Raw genomic sequence first — 23,675 nt, forward strand, 5'->3', positions numbered from 1 at the left:
ATTATTGGTTTATTTAACATGACTCTTAAGGTCACAGCAAGGTCCCTATAAGAACAAATAAAGCAGGGAAATATGACATTACTATATAATTTGGCACGTATATTTGTATTTTTCTTGGTTAAAAATAGTTTACTCTAACTCAAGAGAGTATTCTAACAAGCGGCATTACCATCTAAGACTCATGACATTAAAAGGAGATATCATTATTTTCTTTTTTTAGAACCGACATACTTGAAGTATGCTCTAGTATAATTATATTATTCAGGACTGGCTCACTGTTTTATCTAGCAAACTGAGTCTCCTTTAGGTGAAAGGAAAAAAAAAATCACATAATTATTATCAGACAGATGTGGTTTAATAAATATTTGAGAATAAAAGCACTGCACAATTTTAATGGATCTCTAATTGTAATTCCCAAGTATCTTTCCTTCCTCAACTAATTGGGTAATGACATTGCTAGAATTAATCCAAGGTCATCAGCTTGCACACAGTACAGATGGTTTCTCCACTTTACGGGTATATAGGGGATTCGAGATTACTGTTGCCTGCTGCTTTTCAAACTAATTTTTATTCTTAAAAATTCACATTTTCACTGCAGCTGAACAGCTAAGCCATATGCTGCTTTGTGAATACTTTAAAATATCTGATGCATGTAATTATTACACTAAAACTAGCATGCATTAGTACTTTTCAATTTTGTTGTTTTGTTGTAAGGACACTTACAGTACTATACTTTGTGCATTTTTTGGTTTTTTGGTTTTTGTTTTGTCTTGTTTTGTTTTCCTCTAAGTACCAAGCTTTTGTTTAAATTATAGTCCTAGGAGTTTTGTTTTTGTTTTTGTTTTTTTAAGATTTTTGTTTATTTATTTGACAGAGAGAGGGAATACAAGCAGGGGGAGTGGGAGAGGGAGAAGGAGGCTTCCCGCCAAGCAGGGAGCCTGATACAGGGCTTGATCCCAGGACCCTGGGATCATGACCCAATCCAAAGGCAGGTGTCCAAAGAATGAGTCACCCAAGCGCCCCTGCGAGGGAGAATTTTAACCTAGAATACATTGGTTTATTGATTTGTCTCCTCACATTCAATATACCCCTGCATAGTTTTGAACTTACCTAATGTTATTTGAGATATTATGTTAGTCCATTCAGCTGCTAGAAATTTGGCTTTGAATTATTTCAGTGCTTTTGTCAGAATTCTGACATGCCATTAATATGTTGGACAACTGGGGGATTTGAGAAGCCTCTTTATGTAGTGCCATGAGTGAAATGTCCTTAAAAATAGTATTAGCAATAATACTTGTTACTCATTAATATTTAACAGTCATTAGGGGCACCAGGGCGGCTTAGTCTGTTAAGCTCTGCTTTGGCTCAGCTCATGATCCTGGGGTTCTGAGATTGAGTATCACATTGGGCTCCTTGCTCAGGGGGAGCTTGCTTCTCCCTCTGCCACTCACCCCAGCCCCACTTTTGTGCTTGTTCTCTCTCTTTCTCTCTCTGACAAATAAATAAATGAAATCTTAAAAAAAGAAATATTTAGCTGAATTAAATATCTTCTTTACCCAAGCCATTCTGGAGAATCAGAAGGCAGATTTATCATCAGTTTGCATGAAAAAACTCAAACAGTGATCTTAAATGATTTATTTAAGGTCACACAGCCAGTAAGTGACAAAACAAGATTGGGACTTGCTACTTCATTGGTCAGTGTTTCTGGAGCCTATTCTGCCCCAGTGAATAGGTCCAGTGTCCTACTTTTTTTTTTTTTTCATTTTCCCTTTTCCCCATTTGTAAGTTACTAACTAGCTATTCAAAGGCAATAGACAAGATAAATCTGTATTAGACAGGGTTCTCCAGAGAAACAGAACCACTATATGCATGTGTGTGCTTGTATACATGTGTGTGTGTATATATATATATATATATATATATATATATATATATATGCACGTGTGTGTGTGTGTGCATGAAGAAATTTATTATGGGGAATTATTAACTCATGTAAGTATGGATGTAGGCAAGTCCCAAGATATATAGGGTGGGTCAGGAAGCTGGATACCCAGGAGAGCCAATAGTTGGGTTTCAGTATGCTTCCAAAGCCCTGAGAACCAAGAACACTGTATAATTCCTGATCAAAGGCCACCAGACTTGAGACCCAGAAAGAGCTTATGTTTCAGTCTGAGTCTTAAGGTAGAAAAAAGCCAATGCTCCAGTTTGAAGTCGGGCATAAGAAGTTCTCTTTCTTGAGGAAAGTTAGTCCTTCTTATACTATCAGGACTTCATCTGTTGGGATGAGGGGCCCGCTCACCTTAAGGAGGGCAAAGTGCTCTCTTCAGTCTGCTGATTTAAATGTTCATGTCATCAACAAACACCTGCATATAAACACCCAGAATAATGTCTGACCAAGTATCTGGGTACTCCATGGCCCAGTCAATTTGACACATAAAATTATGTGTCATCACATAAATTCATCACAGAATGAACTAGATTTTTACTATAATTATATCTTCTCCTATACCACATTCCTATTTCATATAACCATTGTTAAAGTTAATCTGCATGAATCATTTTGTGAGTAAATAGAATAAATCCTTACATAAGTAGAAACTACACACAAAGACATATATATCTCTAACAGTCATCAACAAGCAAAATGCATAAACCTGAAAGTTTACTTCAGAAGTATCTGAAAACTATCGCCGAAAGAGCTGATCCTCTGTGTTCCATGTGGAATACATCACAGGACTTGAATATGGAAACAAAGTAGGACCTGAGTCAGACCCCAAAAGATAGGTTTAATCAGTTAAATTAAATAGACAAAGAAAGCTACTCCAAGTCTAGGAAATGGCCTGAGTAAAGTAAAAAGAAGCCAATTTGGAAAGTAACCTTTGAAGCATTTGCTGGGGACAATGTTCAAATAAGAGAGATTAGTTAGCAGGATTATGAATATTATCAAACTCCTCAAACAGGCAGGACTTAATCCAGAAAAATATGGGATCTACTAATGATTTTGAGCCAAAAGGTAGTATGATGAAAGTAGTTGGGTTTCTGAAAAATTTCCTTGAAGTGATGAATGAAATGGGTTCAAAATAAAGGCATAGAGAGAAAAAGGAAAACAAATGAAAACTCATACGTCTTGGCAGAAATTGAAGAGTGTATATAACAGGGTAGCTATGGAAGGTTAAGAAAGGAAACATTAGTAAGGAAAACTAAAAATAAACGTTTGAATATAGAGTAAAGGAAAATTGATAAAGATTTTAAGACAATATAGATTGGGGAATGATGGTATTGCTAATAGATATTGAGAACCAGGGACTGAGACTTTGGCAAGATTATCATTAAAGAATATATGAGAACAAATAGCAAACAAGAAAGAGAAAAAAATCATAACGAAGAAAGGATCAAGTTGTAAATTTTATTTGGAGATCTAAAGAGAAGAATGTACCCCAAAGAGAAAATATTCAAGGAAAAAAACGCATATAGTTACACACACACGTAGAAAACAATGTAGTCTGGGCTTCCAAAAGGGAAATGATTGGTGAAACCATTTAGAACTCTTCTACAAGATGAACATTCTGTACACTAATCAATTGCAGAGGAAAACACTGTCACCAAGTTCTAATTGCTAGCTTTCACTACTTAATCCCTCTGTGGAGATAAGAATTAGCTATGGAGTGTTTATGTAGATGGCAGTCATCTTGTTTGCCAAAAACTCATTTGCATGGAGAAGCACACATCAGTTAGACCCCTGTCAAAATAATTAGCTAAGCTCAAGATAAGGCCTTTTAGATTTTAGAACATTCGAAGCATTAAATCTTTTTTTTACTAATGAAGTCAAATCAACATATTTTACAAAAACAGTAAGCATTGTATGTAATTCAACATTTTTCATCATATTACTTTTTCTTTGGTTTTTCTTATCTGTTTAATAAAGCATCTCATTTAGTAAAATAGAACATTAGCCGCTGGTAATCACGGAGATAATGAGAAATGGAATTCTTCTCACTGGTATCTCTCTCGTTCTGTGTTAGGCATTATGAAATTGAAATAAAATCCATTCCAATTAAAAGAGCTCTGTTCTCTTACTGTAGAGCTTGACAAACAGCATTACTGAATTCAGGTCAATCACAATTTAATCACTACGCATCCATCATTGAACACAAGGTTCACAAGACTATATCCTTCTCTCTTCCTAAACGAAGTGAAAGCCCAAGGCTGAAGTGTGTGTGAAGGCAGTTATTCCTAAGAACTCTCTCCTTTGCTTCTCTTACCGAACCAGGAAAAGGGAAACAAAGGTCAAGGCTTATATTTCTGAAAGATGGAAAGTGATTTGTTGATTTCTGCAATAAGTTCGTTTTAAAAATATTTAGTCTGATCTTTTTGTGAATTTATTGTCCTCTATCAGAAGTTTGAAAAACATAAGGTTGATATTCCTTTCATCAGTTCCCATTTGATGAACACATTAGCAGAACCATAATCATTTCGGTAAATTAACTTCCCCAATTTCCATGGCTTCAGGCTACGTTAAAAGTTGAACAAACCTTAATACCTTAGTATTTACTACCCTAAGTTCTGTGGATATGCAGATGACTGAGAAGCAATTCCTGTCCTTAAATGTGCTCTACAGAGGCTAAAGCATTTACAGTTATTGCTCTATTAATTAAAAAAAAAGAAAAAAAATTGAAGGTCACTTCATACACAAGTGCTTGCCTTTCTTACTTACTTTGCATAGGCAAAAACAGTCTTAAACACACAAACATTACATTCTTCTAACTCGAGGTGTCCCAACTCTGCCACTACTGACATTTTAGGCCAGATAATCCTTTCCTTACAGCAAAGGACTGCTCTGTGCAATGTTTAGATGTTTAGTGGCACCTTCGGTCTCTTCTCACTAGATGCTGGTAGTGCACCCCAAGGCACAACAATGATCAATGTGTCCAGACCTTGCCAAATTGTCCCCAGTCAAGAACCAGTGTGCTAATCATGGAGGAGGATACTGACACTTAGAGGGTAATTAGAGAAAAGAGAGTCCACACAGGAGACTCAAATAGGCAAGAAATAGAAGGGGAAAAACAAGAAAGTCTGAGAAACCAAGAGAGGGAAGGATTTTTAGAAAGAACCAGGTAAATGGTGTCACACGCTGTGTGCAACAATAGCAATGAGGTCCAGGAATGGAGTTTCAACAGAGCATTTCACAAGTGAGTTTTACGTACTGATATTTAGCACACAGGATCCTTCTCCAGTCCAGTAGTTCTTAAGTGGTCCTGTGCATCTGCATTGCCGAATATCTTTACTTTCAGAGATTCAAATCCAGTTATTCTGGAATGTCCTGGGATATATATGTTTATATGAAAATAAATATATTCATATGAATATATGAAATGAAATATGAAATGAAATATATAACTATTTACATATATTAAATATACATGTGTGTACATATGTGTGTGTATGTGTGTGTGTGTGTGTGTGTATATATATTTATATGAAAAGAAATTCACCTGAGAGATATCGTGGAATACATATTCAATTAAGAGCTATTTCTCTAATCTCATTTTCTATTTCCTTTATTCCTTTTGTAATTTTGTCCTTGTATTTAGCAGTGTGGGGTAGTATAAAGAATATTGAACTCAACTGTTCCGGTCAGACCCCTTAAACTCTCAATCTCAGTTTAATCACCTGTAAAATTAAATTAGACGATCTCTCCAACACTAATCTACACATAATCTGATAAAATGGCCACTGTAAACAGATCCCTGGTGGCAAGAGTAGCTGAGCCATTCTAATCGGATACAAATATTATGAAAATAGAGAGGTAAACTGAAGATTAAAGACCAGATCATGCTCTAAAACGCGATGCGACAAGCACACAACTACTGTGGAAGATTTCAAATTACAATGTGTTTTGGACACATCTGAAAAAACCATCTACAATATGCTCTATGGCCAAAGAGAAAAATAATTCCCTAAATAGCATTCTGAGTGATATTTCTATATTCTGAAAAATGAATTCTCACATATTTGCTTATAGTATGGAGTTTCTTTCCCACCCATGAAATCACTCTACACAGCTGGTTTGGGAATTTTGCTTCCCATATAAATTTACTGCAGTTACTTCATTACTGTAGAAGTTGTTACTTCTAACACAACTGCTGAAGACAGTCAAGAAGCAGGAAGTTGCTGTGTCCCCCACTGCCACCAAAACTGCTTCTCAAACAGTGCGGAGGAGGCAACCAAAGCTGTCTTTTGAGAGATCATGTATCTGAATGAGCATCCATCGTAGAGGACACAGGGGACTGGATTCAGGAATCCCGGTGTCACATACTTGCGTACTTTCAAACTTTGTTTTAAACAGCCAAGAACCTCAGGAAGAAGGGTTCTGCTTTATTTGCCCCTTATAGGACTCAAACGAACACATCTTATATTGGTGGAACCTAATTCATACCCTCAGGAAAGGCACCAATTAACTTTTAAACATTCCCCAGAAGAAGACTTGCTCCCCATTGTATTTCTGATTCCTCCACAATGGGGTAAAAAGAACAACAGTAATTTTTTGAGTTAGTAATCTTCATTCTTGGCTACGATGGCATATCAGCAAAGACCTTGGGCTATCCAAATGTTTAGTGGGTATCAGTGTGGTTGATATGAATTTTAAGGAACGAATCATAAAAATAGTTGATGTAAACTGAAGAAGGATAAATTAGTTAAATGTTTAAATTCTGGATTAAGATTACTGGGCTAAAACCCTTGTTGTACCATTTAGCTAGCTGTGAAACTGTGCGCCTTGTGCTTAGAGATTTCCGCATACACAAAGTGAGAGTAATAACATTACCCACTATTAGGATTAAATGGGAAAAATCCATGGAAGTTATCTAACTCGGGTTTTGACTTGGCATAAACAACACTAATGACAATGATAATTAAGTTAAACTGATTGTATTTATCAGATCTACCAAGGACATCCTGAAAGAATTTTTTAAATTATTATATTGTCTGCCTATTCATATACATCCAATTTGTTTAAGGTAATGCTATATACTAAGTACTATGTATTATATATGAATGCATATATATTTTTTCTCAGGATTTTTTGTGGTTAGAATATTTTATAGCCTAAAATGAACTCTATTTTATTACATAATAGAAACTTTGGGAGAAAAAGCTCATCATCCAAAAACATGACAGAAATTTTCATCAAAGTTACAGGCCCATGATATCTATATTGCCATGTATAGCTGTATTCTGTAGGACTTTATTTGAATTTCTAAAACATGATTTAAACTCTTTAATGACTGCCTGAAGAGGGGTTTTATTCCCCAGATTACTACTCCCTAATATGATTATGAGATAATGAGAAGTCCTAAGATGGTTCTAACGATGTAGTAGGATCTAAAGAAATGTTTTCTTTTATTTATACAACTTCGCAAAGGCTCGGGCAATGTTGTCTTCATCTTAGAATTAAAAATGATCCGCGAACAATGTGATGTAATAGAAAGAGCATGATTTTGAAATTGAGTTTTTATGATAAATTTCAAGACGCCCATACATCTCTGCCTTCCCTATATGCATATCCTTTTGCAATGTGACTTTGCCTTTTCTCCTTTTGAGAAGTGGAGAAATGTTCTCCATTGGTTTTGGCCACAGGACTTGTTTTACTCAATGTGTCATTTGAAAATATAATGCAGAGTCTCAAAATGTGTTTGAGTACTGAAGGCTTGCCATCTTTTATATTAAAAACCCTGCTCTATGTGAACAAGCTAGGAAAGACTTCCTAGATGTTGAAAAAATAAGGATGAAGGTCCCAAGTCTTAAAGGTACTATATCTGTTCCAAATATGGGAGTGAGGCTTTCTAGATTATTCAATTTCTTCCTAACCAAACTGATATAGACTGGAACAACTGCCCAGATAACACACAGAATTATGAGGAAAAAATGTATTATTTTTAGCCTTGTATTATTTTTGGCATTCATTTGCTGAACAGAAAAAAATCTAGCTAAAAGAGCTCATATTATACTTCCACCATTTAATAGAGCTTTTAAACTTGGACAGGCTATTTATCCCCTTGAAACTCAATTACCTTACTTGGAACATTGAGATAATAACTTCTGTCTATATGTGTTTGTGATGAGAATTAAAAGATATAACATGTTTGAAACACTTAGCACAATGTCTAGTACATGTTAGGGACTCAGTTACATTCCTTGATTTTCCTTTCCTCTCCCAAAAGTTTCATTCATTGAGTGTATGTGGGGCCAAAGTGTATGTTTGTGCAAGATGTGCCAAACACAAAAGTACCAGGCCTAAGAAAGCAGTGAGACCTAGAGTCCATGCTCCATTTCCCGAACTATGTACTCAGATTAAAGGTTTTCTCTGCCCAGGGAAAGGGGAGTTTCTCCATAGTTCATACAGAGAAGATAGAAGCCAAACTGTAGCCTGGATTATATGCTTGTCAAATTTCTGTTGAACTGAATTGAATTAAATTATTCAGTCATATAAATGTTAAGTTTTAGAAAATAAATTAGCAAGAGTTATCTTGGCAGATTTCAGTCTTAAAAAAATAGAGTTATCCGAAACCCATCCTCTCCCTTCCTTGATCTCCTGTGAATATTACATCTATTTCATTTCAGCCCTTATATACATGGTTACATTCTGGAAATTATCATCACTTGTCATTTTTCAGCCTCAGAAAATTTAAAATATAATACATTCTACTTTGATTATAACTGCAATCTTCTGCTATTCTGACTTCCTTAATTGTCCTACATTTGGACGTCATCTCTTTTGACTCCATCATTTTCTCCAATCTATCAACAGCCTTTTGTAACACTCATTTTTCTACCCAGCCCAGATTATATTCTAAATTATCTAAACTCCTTGGTCACAAATGCCCTCAATTCCCTTGTATTCCTTCCTTTTACTTCATCTGCATTATAAAGAAAGCCCTAATGCTGGATGCAGAACCAGCCTCCTTTTTGGCTCTTATACCTTTGTTGCCAAGCTATACTAGAGAAAAGAAAATAGCATAAAAATATCGATGTTTTATACATTAATATTCTCTAACCAAAGCTGGATTTTAAAGACTGCTTAGAAATCCTCGTCCATTTTCCTCTGCCTCCTTGAAGTAGCCCTTTCTTTTTTTTTTTTTCCTTTTTTTTAAGTTTATTTATTTATTACTTTAGAGAGTGTTGGGGGAGGGCAGAGGGAGAGGAGAGGCAGAATCACAAACGGGCTCCCCACTGAGCATGGAACCCGAAGTGGGCCTCAATGGCACAATTCTGAGATCATGACCTGAGCTGAAATCATGAGTCAGATGCCTAACTGACTGAGTCACCTAGGGACCCATAGGCTGTATTCCTTTCTTGAGGCTCTAGGGGAAAGTCTGCCCTTTCAAATCTTCGTCACACTTCTCAATCCCCTAACTCCTATCCACTCATCCATTTAGTCACTCATTCATTCAAAAGTTTGCATGGGACCATGAAATCATATTTTGATGGGATCCAGAGGTGAAACAGTGTCCAATATATGAATGATCTCCCCTGTCAAGAAACTTGTATTTTAGTCAGCAAATGAGAAAATAAACCAATAAAATAATTATAGTTTTTGGTTTTATGGAAGAGCTAAATAGAAATGCTGCTCTGAGAGAATTACAAATTGGGTTGGTGAAGGAGAGACGGAGATAGCATTCTTATATGTTAATCAGAGTAGAACTTTATTGAAACTTTTTTTGTTTTAGAATTTTTAAAAAAAGTGTATGAAGAGAAGACTCAGAAGAGCTATGAGAAGATGCATGACAAATAGCATATCATGGGCAAAGGCTTTGAGTTTATAAAAACATAGTGTTCTAGAATCTGTCAGAAGTTCAGTGTACCTAGATCATGGAAAAACTCAGATGTAGGGTTTAGCATGATATAGGAAATAGTGTAATTGATTCATATATCACGCAAAGGGAAGGAAGGAAGGAAGGTAAGAAGGAAGGGCAAGAAAGAAGGAAAGAGAAAGAAAGCAACTTAAAACATACTCCAATTAGGGGCTCCTGGGTGGCTCAGTCATTAAAGCATCTGCCTTCAGCTCAGGTCATGATCCCAGGGTCCTGGGATCAAGCCCCACTCTGGGTTCCCTGCTCAACAGGAAGCCCACTTCTCCCTCTTCTACTCCCCCTGCTTGTGTTCCCTATCTCACTGTTTCTCTCTTTGTCAAGTAAATAAAATGTCTAAAAAAAAAAGAAAGAAAGAAAGAAACCATACTCCAATTAAAGCAATACCACTGCAAAATCCATACCACACACATGGATTAAGTGGGATTCCCCAAATCTGTGGGGAAGATTTGTGTCCAATCTACACTGTAGGACTATGCCAGTGGAGAACTTGTGTCACTGCTTTTGGGATAAGAAACCTCTCTTGGCATCAGTGATCCCAGGCTTTGGGTACCTGATTCTCTCTCACCACTATTTTTAAAAGCCTGTTCTATCATCCTCAACTCAACATGAACTCAGTGTGACACCTGTTTCTTCATGACGATCTCTTTTGAAGTGAAGTTCACTGTAGCTGCACTTAGTTTGCCTAAGATGTGCTAGTTTATAAGTCTGTGCCCTTGTTGCAAAGACATCCATGAAAGTGAATACCTGGCTTCTACCTTGGATTAGAGGAATATGAGTAGTGAGCAATTTTCCAAATATACAAAATATGCTTGGCAGCTAGGTACCATGAGGTTCACGCTATGAAACGTAAAACTCCCAAATTGCAGAAACTTACAAGAAAGGTTCCATTTCTTTCTCATATTACATATATGGACTATGAGTTTCCTGAACCTCTGTTCTATGTGTCTTCTCATTCTGGGACCCAGTTTGAAGGAACAACCCTATACTTGTCATGCCTTTCTTAGGGTAGAAACACAATCAAGAGGCAAGCTATTTCATGCAATCACATTTAATGCTTCAGCCTGCCAAACAGCATGTCTGCTCATTTCATTTGGCCAAATTAAGTCTCATGACAAGTAGACTAGAAGAAACAAGCTGAGGGTTTGGGAGAGGAGGGGGTGGGGGGGGATGGGTGAGCCTGGTGGTGGTATTAAGGAGGACACGTATTGCATGGAACACTGGGTATGGTGCATGGACAGTGAATCTTGGAACACTGAGAATAATAATAAAATAAAAGATTTTTTTTTTTAAGTAGAATGAGGAATTACGCTTCTCCAATGGTGGGGCTGAGGAGAGGAAGGGAGGAGGGGTAAATATTTGCGATCAGTAATCTATTAACACACTCCGTCCTCTTAGTCACATTTATTCCCCTTCCTTCTGCACAAAATACACACCCCAAGAAAGAAATCCCAACTATCTTAACCACTCATGGCATCAGACTGTAAATCCATCATTTTGTAATAATCTCCACTTTAAATGATGGCACTCCTCAGGCTTATACATCCGTCATAAAATGGTGGAATATCCACCAAAAAAAAAAAAAAATTAGTGTTTAAAAAGAGAATAGTGAGAGACAGAGAGCAATCAATCACTATTCCATAGATATCTGAAATTCAGCTAGACAAACATTGCACATCCCTCTTGTTGGTAGTGGATCATATTCCTTGATTAGTCTCTGGTTCTGTCCACTAGGAGGAATTCTTGATTTGTTGTTCTCCATAAGTTTAAGCTTTGCCTTCTGGTAAGAGTTTTCTTTTGATTAGCCTTTGTGGCAACATGTGATGATAATTTTCTGTCTTTTTCTTTCCAAAAGAAATTGCAAGCCAAAAGTTCATTTTATGTATTGAATAATCACAAACTCTCTTACTACAGACTTGCAGTGATTTCAAAAGTACAAAGTCTCAATGTTCATAGCAGCAACGTTCACAATAGCCAAAATGTGGAAAGAGCCAAGATGTTTTTCAACAGATGAATGGATAAAGATGTGGTCCATATATACAATGGAATACTACTCAGCCATCAAAAAAGATGAATAGCCAACTTTTGCATCAACATGGATGGGACTGGAGAAGATTATGCTGAATGAAATAAGTCAAAGAGAGAAAGTTGATTATCATATGGTTTCACTTATTTGTGGAACATAAGGAATAACATGGAGGACATTAAGAAAATGGAAAAATGAAGGGGAAGAAATCTGATATAAATATTGGATATTCAAAACTCTAATTTCCTTTTTATCCTTTCTTAAAAATAAGCACTGTGTTTTGTTTTGTTTTGTTTTGATTTTTTTTCCTCCTGAGTTCATCTCTTGCTTTTACCTGGCAGCATTTTATTCAATGCAACTTAATAACTAACTAATCCTCACATTAACATATATTTTCCCAACCTCATAGGTCAAAACCACACTTTCACTGGATACATTATCTTACTTTCCAAATTACCATACTTGATTGTTTTATTTTTTTTCCTCAGTGCAAATGAGTTGTCTTTGACTTAAAGAATATAGGTGCAGATTTTTATATTAGTCAGATTTTGATAGACTATGTTGTGTAACAAACAACCCCCAAATCCTCAATGGCCAACAATAGCATAAGTTACTTCTCACTCTTTTTGCATGGATTATGTAGGATACCAGTGCCTCTGTTGTAATCTGTGGGGCAGATTTGTATCTTCTACATTTGTCCTTTCATTCTGTATGCCATGGTGAAGGAACAGTGGCAATCTAGGATATGACCTTTCTCATAGCACAGGGGAAACGGAAGAGAAACTAGGCCAAAGCATGACATTTTATTTATAGCTCCTGCTCAGCTATGGCATATGGTAGATCTACTCATGTAAAGTTGGACAAAGTCAGTCACTTGACCAATAGATCAAAAGTTAAAATCATCTGCTGAGAAGTTAGTAGTAAAGGAGAAGGAAGAATAAATAATAATACAATAATAATTGTATTAAATTGTATAAAAACAGCAATACAACCACAGAGGGAATATAAAAACAAATCTCAGGACCAAGTCCTTGGGGACTATAATAGAATATAATAATTAGAGTTTGATTAAAAAGAGAAAAAAAAGAGAAAGAATCAATTGGTGAGATAATATGAGTATCAGGGAAATATGAAATCAAGTAAAGAAATAAGAATTGTTAAATAAAAGACAAAGAGCTAACTATGTCAAGAAGCACTGAAGTTGAGTAAAGATGAGGCCTGAAACATGTCTATGAATGTGACAACAAGAAGACCATTGGAGAACTAGATATGAAAAATTTCAGTAGACCAGAGGAGCTATTTCCAGGCCAGAAAGCTATTAAAAAAAAAAGAATAGGAGATTTTGAAGTTTGAGAGAACTGATAAATTACACCCTTCTCTTCCCTATCAAATTCAGAGTAAAATTTTAAGCACATATAGGAGTAAGAGATACTGTGATCATAGCAACAATCTATAGCTAGTAAAGCTGAACTGGAAATTGCTTGGGATATATCCACAGGGAAGATTCGATCTGCAAAATAGACTTCAATTATCCATCCATGTGCAAGGGGGAAAAAAAAGTCTTCCTCAAATTCAGACTCTTCAATCCCTTCATGTCAGTATATAGTACTGTAATTGGCTTTCAGGAGTTTTAAAAGATCCTGGGCCTCAATTCCAGCACATTTTCCACATAAAGAGAATGAACAAAAGAAGAATGCCTTCACTGACCAGGTACATGTAACAGAGACTATCCATTGCCTCTCAGTATCACGTTTCCCTTCATAACTTTAGAACTATACCTCCTTGTCACTGACTTTCGTCCAGGCAAACGGATTCTGAGCTAGAAATCAAATTGCCCCACCTTTCATTTTCATGCTATGGTTCAGATTAAGTGACAGATAAAGTGATAGGAACAAATTCTAGGTCACATCCTTAAAAAGAAAATATTTTATCATCTGTTTTCTTTTTCTCTCTTTCTGAGTTCTTAGAGATAGACACAAATAGCACATCAAAGATGGAAACTATGCATACTACTATAGTAACTTATGTCATACTATAATTAATATATAATTTAGAACTTAGTAATGTCATGCTATCATAATAAAAATCTCAAAATGAAGCATTGACTTCTCAGGTAAGCCATGAGCCTCAAGCACATAAAAATCTTAGTTTTAAAAGCTATCAACACTTAATATGTCATAATATGTCATATTTGGTCAATCAGCTGCCGTAGTATGGAAGGCAAACCACATGCTTTCCAAGCCTGTATGTAGTTCTGGAAAGGTAAGTGTGCTGTACTTTGTATGACTTCACCTTGTTGCTTTTAGCAAAATCCTGAATGAAATAAATGCAGACAGGAAGAATTAGCCAGATCATAAGGAGAGATTGAATGGAACACAGTTCTGAGGAGGTTTATTTGGTTCTGGGGCTTGCAATTTGAATAGACTTAAGTTCAGTGTTTGGGTGTCTAACATTATTGGAAATGCTAGTTGGTTTTTTTGTTTGTTTGTTTGTTTTTCTATATAACTCTACTCAATGGAGATAAAATTGTTTTCCATATCCTTTTTATAGTCCATCTCACCAAGATTTCTCAGGTCAACATGACAGAGATTACCATGGTGTTTCTTTCACAGCCAAGACTTTTTTTTTTCTATTATATAGTTTCAGTTAATCTGAGAAAGGAAGAATGGGCTTAACAATATAAATAAATAAAAGTGTTTATGATTAAAAACAAATGACTACATAATGAACATTAAAATCTTCTGGAAGCCCAGCTGAAATCCAAGGACAATGAACAAATCAGACAAGAACCAAGGTCTAACCAAGGAAGTTTTTATAACACTAACTGAGCAAGTCTTTACAGTTTCTGTCTAGCTGGAGTCCATCATTATTATGTATTAATGACTATGTGTTACATGTTCTCCCTAATTCCAGATGGCCAGAGAGTGGTTTTTATTGTCAGTACTCAGTTCCCATTTTACTGTGTATTAGGGATGTGCATGCACATGTGTGTATGACAGGACTAGGAAGTGATGGAAGTAATTACTATTAATGTAAGTGTCACCAGACTTTGAATAGTAACATCCACACTCAATGGAAAGTACGGCATATTACCCAGAGATGGTGGACTTTGCGCAGAATAAGACCTTGTGTGAGAGAAATGAGGAGAAAAAGAAACTGCTAATCACCACTTGCTATCCATTCATCCATTTGTTAACAATCTTCTTCTGCCTTTGATTTTGAACCATGACAGCACAGATAAAAAGTACACTTCTCAGTTTCCCTTGTCACTAAGTGGCCACAGTCTCAATTAAATTGAGAATAAAAGAGATATGTGCAACACATATGTCACATTTCGAAGAGAAAGCTTATTGCACTCTATTTCATTTCCTCTTTCCTCCTTTCTGCTTGCTGGGAAATGGTGATAACTGGAACAGCCACTTTCAATCAAGAAATGGAAGTCAGGTGTTGAAGATAATGAATGCCTGCTCATCTAGCATGCCTAATACCCTTGAAACTTACGTCAACCTCTGGGCCAAAAAATGACAGAGAAATAAACTTCTGTTAGATCCAAAGAATCTTTGCGCCTTTTTTTTTTTCTTTACAGAAACTTAACTCGTGCCCTAATTCAATAACCATCCATGCATGTTTCATTCCTTCACCCAACATCACCAGTCACATAGATCATTCATCTTACATAGCAGATTGAATGAGAAGGACCAGAAGTATAATAAAACTTATCCTTACAATATAGTTCGCTCTAGATATGAAGTAGAAATTTTGTTCTTCCTTAGGAGAAGAAGTAGATATTAGTTATACAAGAGTAATACCAAGAATTTGTGAAAGGAAGAGAAATGAAGAAATGAAGTATATTTAGAACAATTAGAAGACACTATTAAGAGAATAGATTAAATCATATTTATAATGTTTTGATAAGGATTCTGATAGCTAACACTATAGAACAGGAGATAAAAGTATTAAAAAACTAAAGATTTTATTGTTCCCTCCTAGATATACCAAATCAAATTTGTGCAGGAGAACCAAGCATGGGATAGAAAGTTTTTCTAAAAATGTAATACAAAGGATAGCTCCATATAGAGAGAAAGAGTGGGAGTAGGGGGAGCTTAACTTCTGCTCACTCAGAGATCTTGAGTTTCAAAACTAAAATTTAGATTTTACTGACACGGGAAGTTGTTCCTAGTGGGCAGAATCTGGAAAGTGCCACCGAAATGACTGTCAAAACTTGAAATAAGAAGGGATACGATCCAACTAGTGTCAGGTTGAGTTTCAATCACCTTAGAGAAACAACCAGTTTCTGGGCAAGAGCTGAGTGTCTATAACCAGAATGACTACCTTAATTTCCTCGGTTAGCGAAATGAAGCTTTTCTTAAGTAGTAAGTACAGTTGCAGTACTGGTAAGGAAACAAACAAAAAAAGAATTGAATAAATGAATGATATTGATGATTTATGTTAGAATTATTTGTAGACATAATTGTAAGTTTGGAATCACTGAGAACATTGCAAGTGCTTTATTTATTTTTTGACATCTTTGAAACTTTTAAGAGAATCTAGCATATTAATTTTTGATCTAATAAATTGAATGTAAATTTAAATACAAGAAGTATTAAAAGCTTTATTTTGCAAAAAGAAGGCAGTACGCTGATGGGAACAAATGGAGTTATGTTATAGCAGATAGATGGAAAATAGAAGAGATACATTTTATAAAAATAAGAAAGAATGGGATTGATTAGACATGTGGAAGAATTGGACTTTGAAGAAGTGAGACACTTTCACCCTTTTAGGAAAAATGAAGAAAGAAAATATTTGCATTTACAGGTTGATTTATAAATTTGACGATGGAAAGATGAATGAGTCCCATTTGATGATTTCGATTTTCTTAGTGAAGTGTGAAGTGAAGTCATTATTTTGGAAGGGAGAAGAAAGAGAGACATGGATAAATTAAGAAGAAAGAAAAATTATAGTCAGAAGATGAAGAAGCAAATTTTCCAGGTAAAAAGAGTTGTGTATCTAATAAGTGTCAAATTACCAACTGAGTTTATGCCCATATATTTATCATAAAACTTTGTAACTTTACCCAACGATGTTCTCTTATCGCATTCAGCAGCATAAATCCAAGCAGAAATCAAAGAGATCCTTTTGTTGAGCCAATGTGTGTTTCCTAGCAGGCAATGTGAGTGAAGCCTACGGGGCCTGGAGAGTTGAGGGTACTTTCCGATAAATAATTAGAACACATGCTATAGGGTAAGAATGGAAGTGAAGAAAGGAGAGGGCTAATGGATGGTACCTTATTGAAACTGAAAAAATTGTACTATTATATGAAATAGTAGATCTTGCTTTTCCTGTGAGCATCTCCTATCTCCTCCATAATTTTACCTTCTGGTGATTAACCTTAGACATATTTCTCTGGGAAAAAACTAAATTAGAATGGAAAGTTTGCAAACTTTCAGACTCCATCTCTCCCTCATCAGTATTCACTTCCTTGGTTATCCTGCCTGACTGCATAACCTTAAATAACATCAATCAGCTGACTAGACGTACTTTTATAAATTCAAGCTAGAGTTTCCTGATAAACTCAGGTCTCATACTTGCTATTTGACATCTCCATTTAGATCCTATTGGAGCCTTCATAATCACTGTGCCCCAAACCAAATTACTAATATTCTACCCCAAAGCCTTTGGAAATTATTTCCGATGATTGGAGGAAAAATCTCAGAGTCAACCTTGATGTCTCTGCTTCTCTACATTCCACTTACATCACTATATCATCTCTTACCTTTGACTATGCATCTACTCAAATCACTTCTAACATCTCTTGTACAGCTACCCTCCTAGTCCAGTCTAACCTCATCTTTCCCTGAATGATCACAATAGACTTGTTTCCTCTGCTTCTGTCTTTACCCCGAAACAGGCTGTGTGTAAACACTCTGTGTGTGTGTGTATACACCTACACACACAGGCTTTTCTTCACCACATACAGAGTGACAGTTTAAGATATATTAAATGTGCAATTATATAGCTCATTCAATGGTTTCTACCTTAAAGTAAGATTTTAAGTCATACAGTGGACTAAATTGCCTATTTGACTGAATCCCATACCATCTCTCTGGCCTCAAATTAATCCAGTAGTGTAAGGAATTTTGTCTTTATTCACGGAAAGGAAAGATTTTCCTCACTCTTAAGCAGAAAGTTTAATCTACCTCACTGGTGAAAATAATATCAAGCAGGTTCTACAATCAGCATGATCTACAAGCATGATCCTACTAATACCAAATACATTCTGACCTGGAAAGTGATCATTAGACCAAAGCATATACTATCATTTTTAATATTAAAATAAACTTCAGGGGCACCTGGGTGGCTCAGTGGGTTAAAGTCTCTGCCTTCGGCTCAGGTCAGGATCCCAGGGTCCTGGGAATGAGCCCCACATCAGGGTTTCTGCTCAGCAGGGAGCCTGCTTCCTCCTCCTCTCTCTCTCTCTGCCTGCCTCTCTGCCTATAAATAAATAAAACCTTTTAAAAAATTAAATTAAATTAAATTAACTTTAACTGCTTTCTATTTATCCGTCTTTTTTTTTTTTCCTGAGCCTACCTTTACATCTTACCTCAACTCTTGGAAGAAGATAGGTACCTTTTTAGATACCCTGATTCTTCTTTATGACAATTCCTCCACTTTTCTTCCTATGTCTCCAAATACATTACTTTATCAGTTAGCCCCTCATTACTCTGTGTATTCAGTCTCTCACCTCTAATTGCTCTTGTTTTCAGCTTTTGCATATACACAAGATTATCCTACCTTGAAGAACAGAACAAAAGAAAATTCTGTTGACTATTTACCATATAGCTTTATAACATTTTTTTTTCCCCACTGCCAAGTACCTTGAAAGACTACTGAGTCCTCTTCTTTTTTGTTCTCCCATTGCATTCATTTCTCCACCAGTTAACCATCTTTGCTACCCTAACAGTTCACTAATACTGCTTTGGAAAAAAAGCTATCAATGATATCCTTATTGTTGAATACATTAGGGGTGTGCATGTGTGTGTGTGTGTGTGTGTGTGTGTGTGTAAGAGAGAAAGACTTCTCTTTTTCCTGTGTCATTGGTCAAATCCTTCTTGTTCAATTCTCTCCACGTCTGGATTTCCACGACACTACCTTCTCCTTATTCTTCTTTTAACTTATCGCTGAGTTTTCTGTGTCATCTCTACTCCCATGGCTTTATAAATTCAACTAACTTGATCCCTTAAAATAAGGCATCCTGATGTTCATTCTTGATCTAACATACCTTTAATAACAGGTAATATAGTGTCATATTATCTGATTTCTCATTGCCTTCAGGGCAAACTTGAGAATGCTGCGATGGTGTTTTCAGGCTATATTTTTGTCTAGCCAGAGGGCCTACATGTTTGGCAAATAATCAGTGGATCTGAAGTTGGAGATCCTAGTCAATCTCAGAACATGTATCAATAAACTTTGTAGCAATGTAATCCTACTGGCCACAGACCAGAGCGATTTGTTGTTGTTAGTAAATGCATGCCAACACACAGTGGTGCCTCTGAGACCTCCAGGGCCATTGAGAGGGTTCTGGGAAGTTGAGAAGTTGGTTACCATGGAAACACTTTAGTTTCTCAGGAACAGAGAGAGCCAGTCCCTCTTTTGAAGAAGGTTTAAGAACTGCTTTCCTACACGCAGAAGGACAATCAAAAATTGGATAGAGCTTCAATTTTTTCTGGGTCTATACTGAAGGGTGTGTGTGTATGGCATATTTCAGTTAGCTTGGGAAGACTTTCACGGAAAATAAGACCTTATGCAAAAATTAAACCAATATAGTTTTAAAAAAAGAAAAATTATACATAAACCTCCGCCATAGACCTTAAGTCCCAAAAAATGATTTTAAAAATAAAACAACACAAGGATTATAAATTTTCACACAGCCCTGCCTGCTGCCACCTTCGTTTTCAGGCTTCAAGTGCAGGCGAGGAGGCAGAGCAAGGAAAGTGGTCTTCTAACGAGCACCTGGGAGGAGGTCCACACTTTCCCTTCTGCCTCCAGCCTGCCTGTCCCATCTTCTCACCAGCTGTTTGCCATTGAAAATCAGTTGCTTAAGCCAAACGCAGTTATTCACCACAAATCCCAAACTTTCTGTTTTTCCTGGAAAGTTGCCCACCTTCTGCAATACTCTCTCCACCTCCTTTCTATTTGGGATTTTTTTTCCCATTCTTTAAAGATCCAGTCAAGTCTTGTCATTTCCTAGGACTTGCCCAACTACAACTGCTTTTGCTGACATCTCTAATACTCATGAAGCTCTGATAGTCTTTAAGTACCCCTTGACCCTCAACAAAGGTAGTCATATTTTCTGGTTTTGGTTTTTTGTTTTTGTTTGTTGTTGTTGTTTTTTTTTTTTTTTTTTTTTTTTTTCTTAACCTGTAGCATTATTCTAACCATTAGAGTTAGCTTCCCAGGGCAGAACTAGGTCATAATTATCCTTGTCTACACATGGCAATGCGTATTGGCATTGGCAATGAACCTATCCTGTGCTATGAAGAAGGAACATCAGACACAAACTATAAGTCAGTATTAACAAATAAGATACAGTGCAATCATATTCTCCTTAGTAGACATTTTTTTTTCTACTGGTAATTTTCAAGATCCCATGTATCGTGGTTCTTTATGAGTTACTTTTGGTCCGTATTTCCTACTCCAGATCCATACTTTATATGCTGCATCCTAACTTTTTTAGCTGGGGCCTCTTTACTTTTCTGTAATAACCTGAAAGTCTTAATCAAAGACCAAGATTCATAGGCGGAATAGTTGGAGTAATATAGATCCTGAAGAATTCGAAACTCTTAAATTACATATGGAGAGTACCTAGCAAAATATATTTTTCTTCAATCCTGTTTCTTTATGGTAATTCCCTTGGGTATAATCGAACACTTCTCGTAGTAATATAGACCCACATTGCTTTGAAAAATACGTATTACAAAGGTATTTATATTGAGAATATAACACTTTGCAGGCACGCTCTGTTGTCTGACCTCAGTGGTTCTACTCCAGTTTAACTGCGAGTTATTAGCAGCTCAGCAGTTATGCAAGCAGCACGTATCATTAGTTTTCTTCCTACCCCCGCCTGAATGCGGCCACTCTGGAGATTTGAAATTTCTGAGGACATTTCAGAATCCCCGCAGTGTTTTTTGATCACACTGAACAAGTCTTTTACTCTCTTTGTCATGTTCAGCCAATGTTTGGAACTATTCCACTAGTGTTAAACTAAGTTCAGTGTTTTCTGCCAAAAATGATGTTTGAGTAATGATTCTGATAGAAACTTTGCAGGGTGGTTCTCATATTTCAAAGAGAAGAAGGGATATTCCAAGTGTTTATGGCTGGCCAAGAAAAATTTCAAGGCTTTTAGTATGGAAGCTTACATAAAACAGGCAGGTAACTTGACTATAAACAATCAATGTGAGTTCATTTTCATTTTTATGAAAACTATACCTGTGGCTATATGCAATAAGAGCTATTTGGGTAGAGAAATTCAGTTTGAAAAAAAAGCCAGCCTTGGACTTTTGTCTACCTGCTGAACTTTATTGTTGCTGATATGAGTTTTATAAAAGACTGCAAAAAGTATCCAATTTTCACAGCTAATACAGATAATTCCAAAAATACCTGACATATTACTCATACCCAACAAATTACAACGTTTATTTTCCCTGAAAAAATTAGGACAAAAATTCCAAAATGCCATTCTGCTATTTAAAAGCCTCTTGCATCAGGCAGAGATAAGAAGGAAGGGGGAGCTATTTCTATTGATCTATGGAGAAAAGCAAGTAGTGTAGTATCGAGTGAACAGTATTGGTGACAAAGTAACGTATTGTACTGGGAAAAAAGAAAGAGTAGATAAAAGTGGGTTGAGCTAGGAAAGTTAAAAGAATATTAGTATCAATGTGACCTTTGTGTAGAAACGGGAAAATAGGGAAACAAGAATTGAATTACGTTTTACTTTCCTTTACAATGCAGAAGGCAGGAAAATCAAATACAGCTCTGGTATAAAGAAGAATTAAGATTTCCATAATGCTAAACAGCACAACCAGGGCTCCTTGGTGAACAAACTTTTTTTCTACCTGATCTTATGGGAATTATATTATCATGAAAAATATTATATACAAATTCAGTGAATATTACTCCAGTGAAAGATGTGCCTATTTAGTTTCACCTTAAAAGACAGTCTATCTAGGGAAAATAATCTTTTTTTTTAAGATTTTATTTATTTACTTGACAGAGAGAGAGAGAGAGAGACAGCGAGAGAGGGTACACTAGCAGGGGAAGTGGGAGAGGGAGAAGCAGGTTTCCCGCTGAGCAGGGAGCCAGATGCGGGGTTTGATCCCAGGACCTGAGTGGAAGGCAGACACTTAATGACTGAGCCACCCAGGCGAACCAGGAGAAAATAATCTTGCGACTTTTTTTTTTTTAATATCATGGCATGCATAGAAAATAATGTTTGCATGCACATTGGGATAAATGGACAAGGTAGACAATTAGCACAGCCTCACTAACTTCCCAGGCCTTGCGCAGCTACTTTGTGGACTGAGGAGATCATCATCTCCTGGGGACCTCTAACCCCTTCCCTGAACATCAGTACCCCTGGGTTCATCTTCAGACATTGATTAATATCAGTCAGAAAAGAACTTGTGTATTGAATAAAGGGCTTAAACTAGGCCTATGTACACTTGAGTTTCTGGACCACACAGCTAGCATCTCCTGTTGTTTTAGTTGCAAAAAGTATGAATAAATCTGAAAGCTGCACATCCATTTTACATGACCTGTTTAACTACTGGCATTACCCATGTATGGAATGGAATTTTGGGATCAAAGAATAAAAGTCACCTATCTGTGCATTTTTGCTAATTATTATAGATAATGTGGCAGCTTATTTTTTGGATTGATTTCCTTACCCTATGTTATCAGCCAACAAAGGTTAGTTGACCTAGAACCCCAAGGGAAAAGTGCACCAAAAATCAAAATATAAAAGGTATATTCAAGTATTCATTCTCAAAACTTTCCAATATTTAAAAAAATATATCATGGTATCAATCCTCCTGAAATTCAGGATTTTTTTTTTTTCAGGTAAAAAGTTAATGGTTACACTTTGTGAAGTGTCTTTACAATTTAATAAAGCCTAGGTAAGGACAACTTAATTCAAGGAATAAAATATGTTAATATAGATCATCAAACATTAACCTTTTGCCAAATTTAGTGATATGCAGGAACCACAGAATCCTTTGTTTGGGAATAAGGGTAGTTTCCTCTTTCCTCCTAAGCTTATAGAGAAAGATCAGGCAGTTGGTAAGTAGCAAAATCACCTCACTAGAAATATTTAATTATAATCAAAGCTATTTAAAAATAACACCAAATAGAACAGCCTGAGTCAAATTAGTAACCAAGAAACAGTCTAGTCATTATTTGTCAGAGCCAAAATACACTAATATCTCCCAGAGGGTGATGCAATAGTTTGTGTCTTTGATGTTAAAAATAAAGTCTGTAATTCAAATTCAAGATTTAGAGCATTTGTGGATTCATAGTATAAAAGTGTGCCATTTGAATATGGCAGGGATTGAAATCCATGAAGTGGCTTATAGCTGAGTCATTTCCATCCTTGCATTGTTGAGCATTGTTTTTTTCCTGCATTCTATTTGTTTTTCCTCTTTTTTCTGTATTTACATTTACCTTTTACCTCTTCAAATTCATCTTTTCTCTTTTTCTTTGTGTAAACTAGATAATATTCATGCATATGA

The sequence above is a fragment of the Meles meles genome, chromosome 2 (assembly GCF_922984935.1).
Source record: "Meles meles chromosome 2, mMelMel3.1 paternal haplotype, whole genome shotgun sequence".
NCBI lineage: Eukaryota > Metazoa > Chordata > Mammalia > Carnivora > Mustelidae > Meles > Meles meles.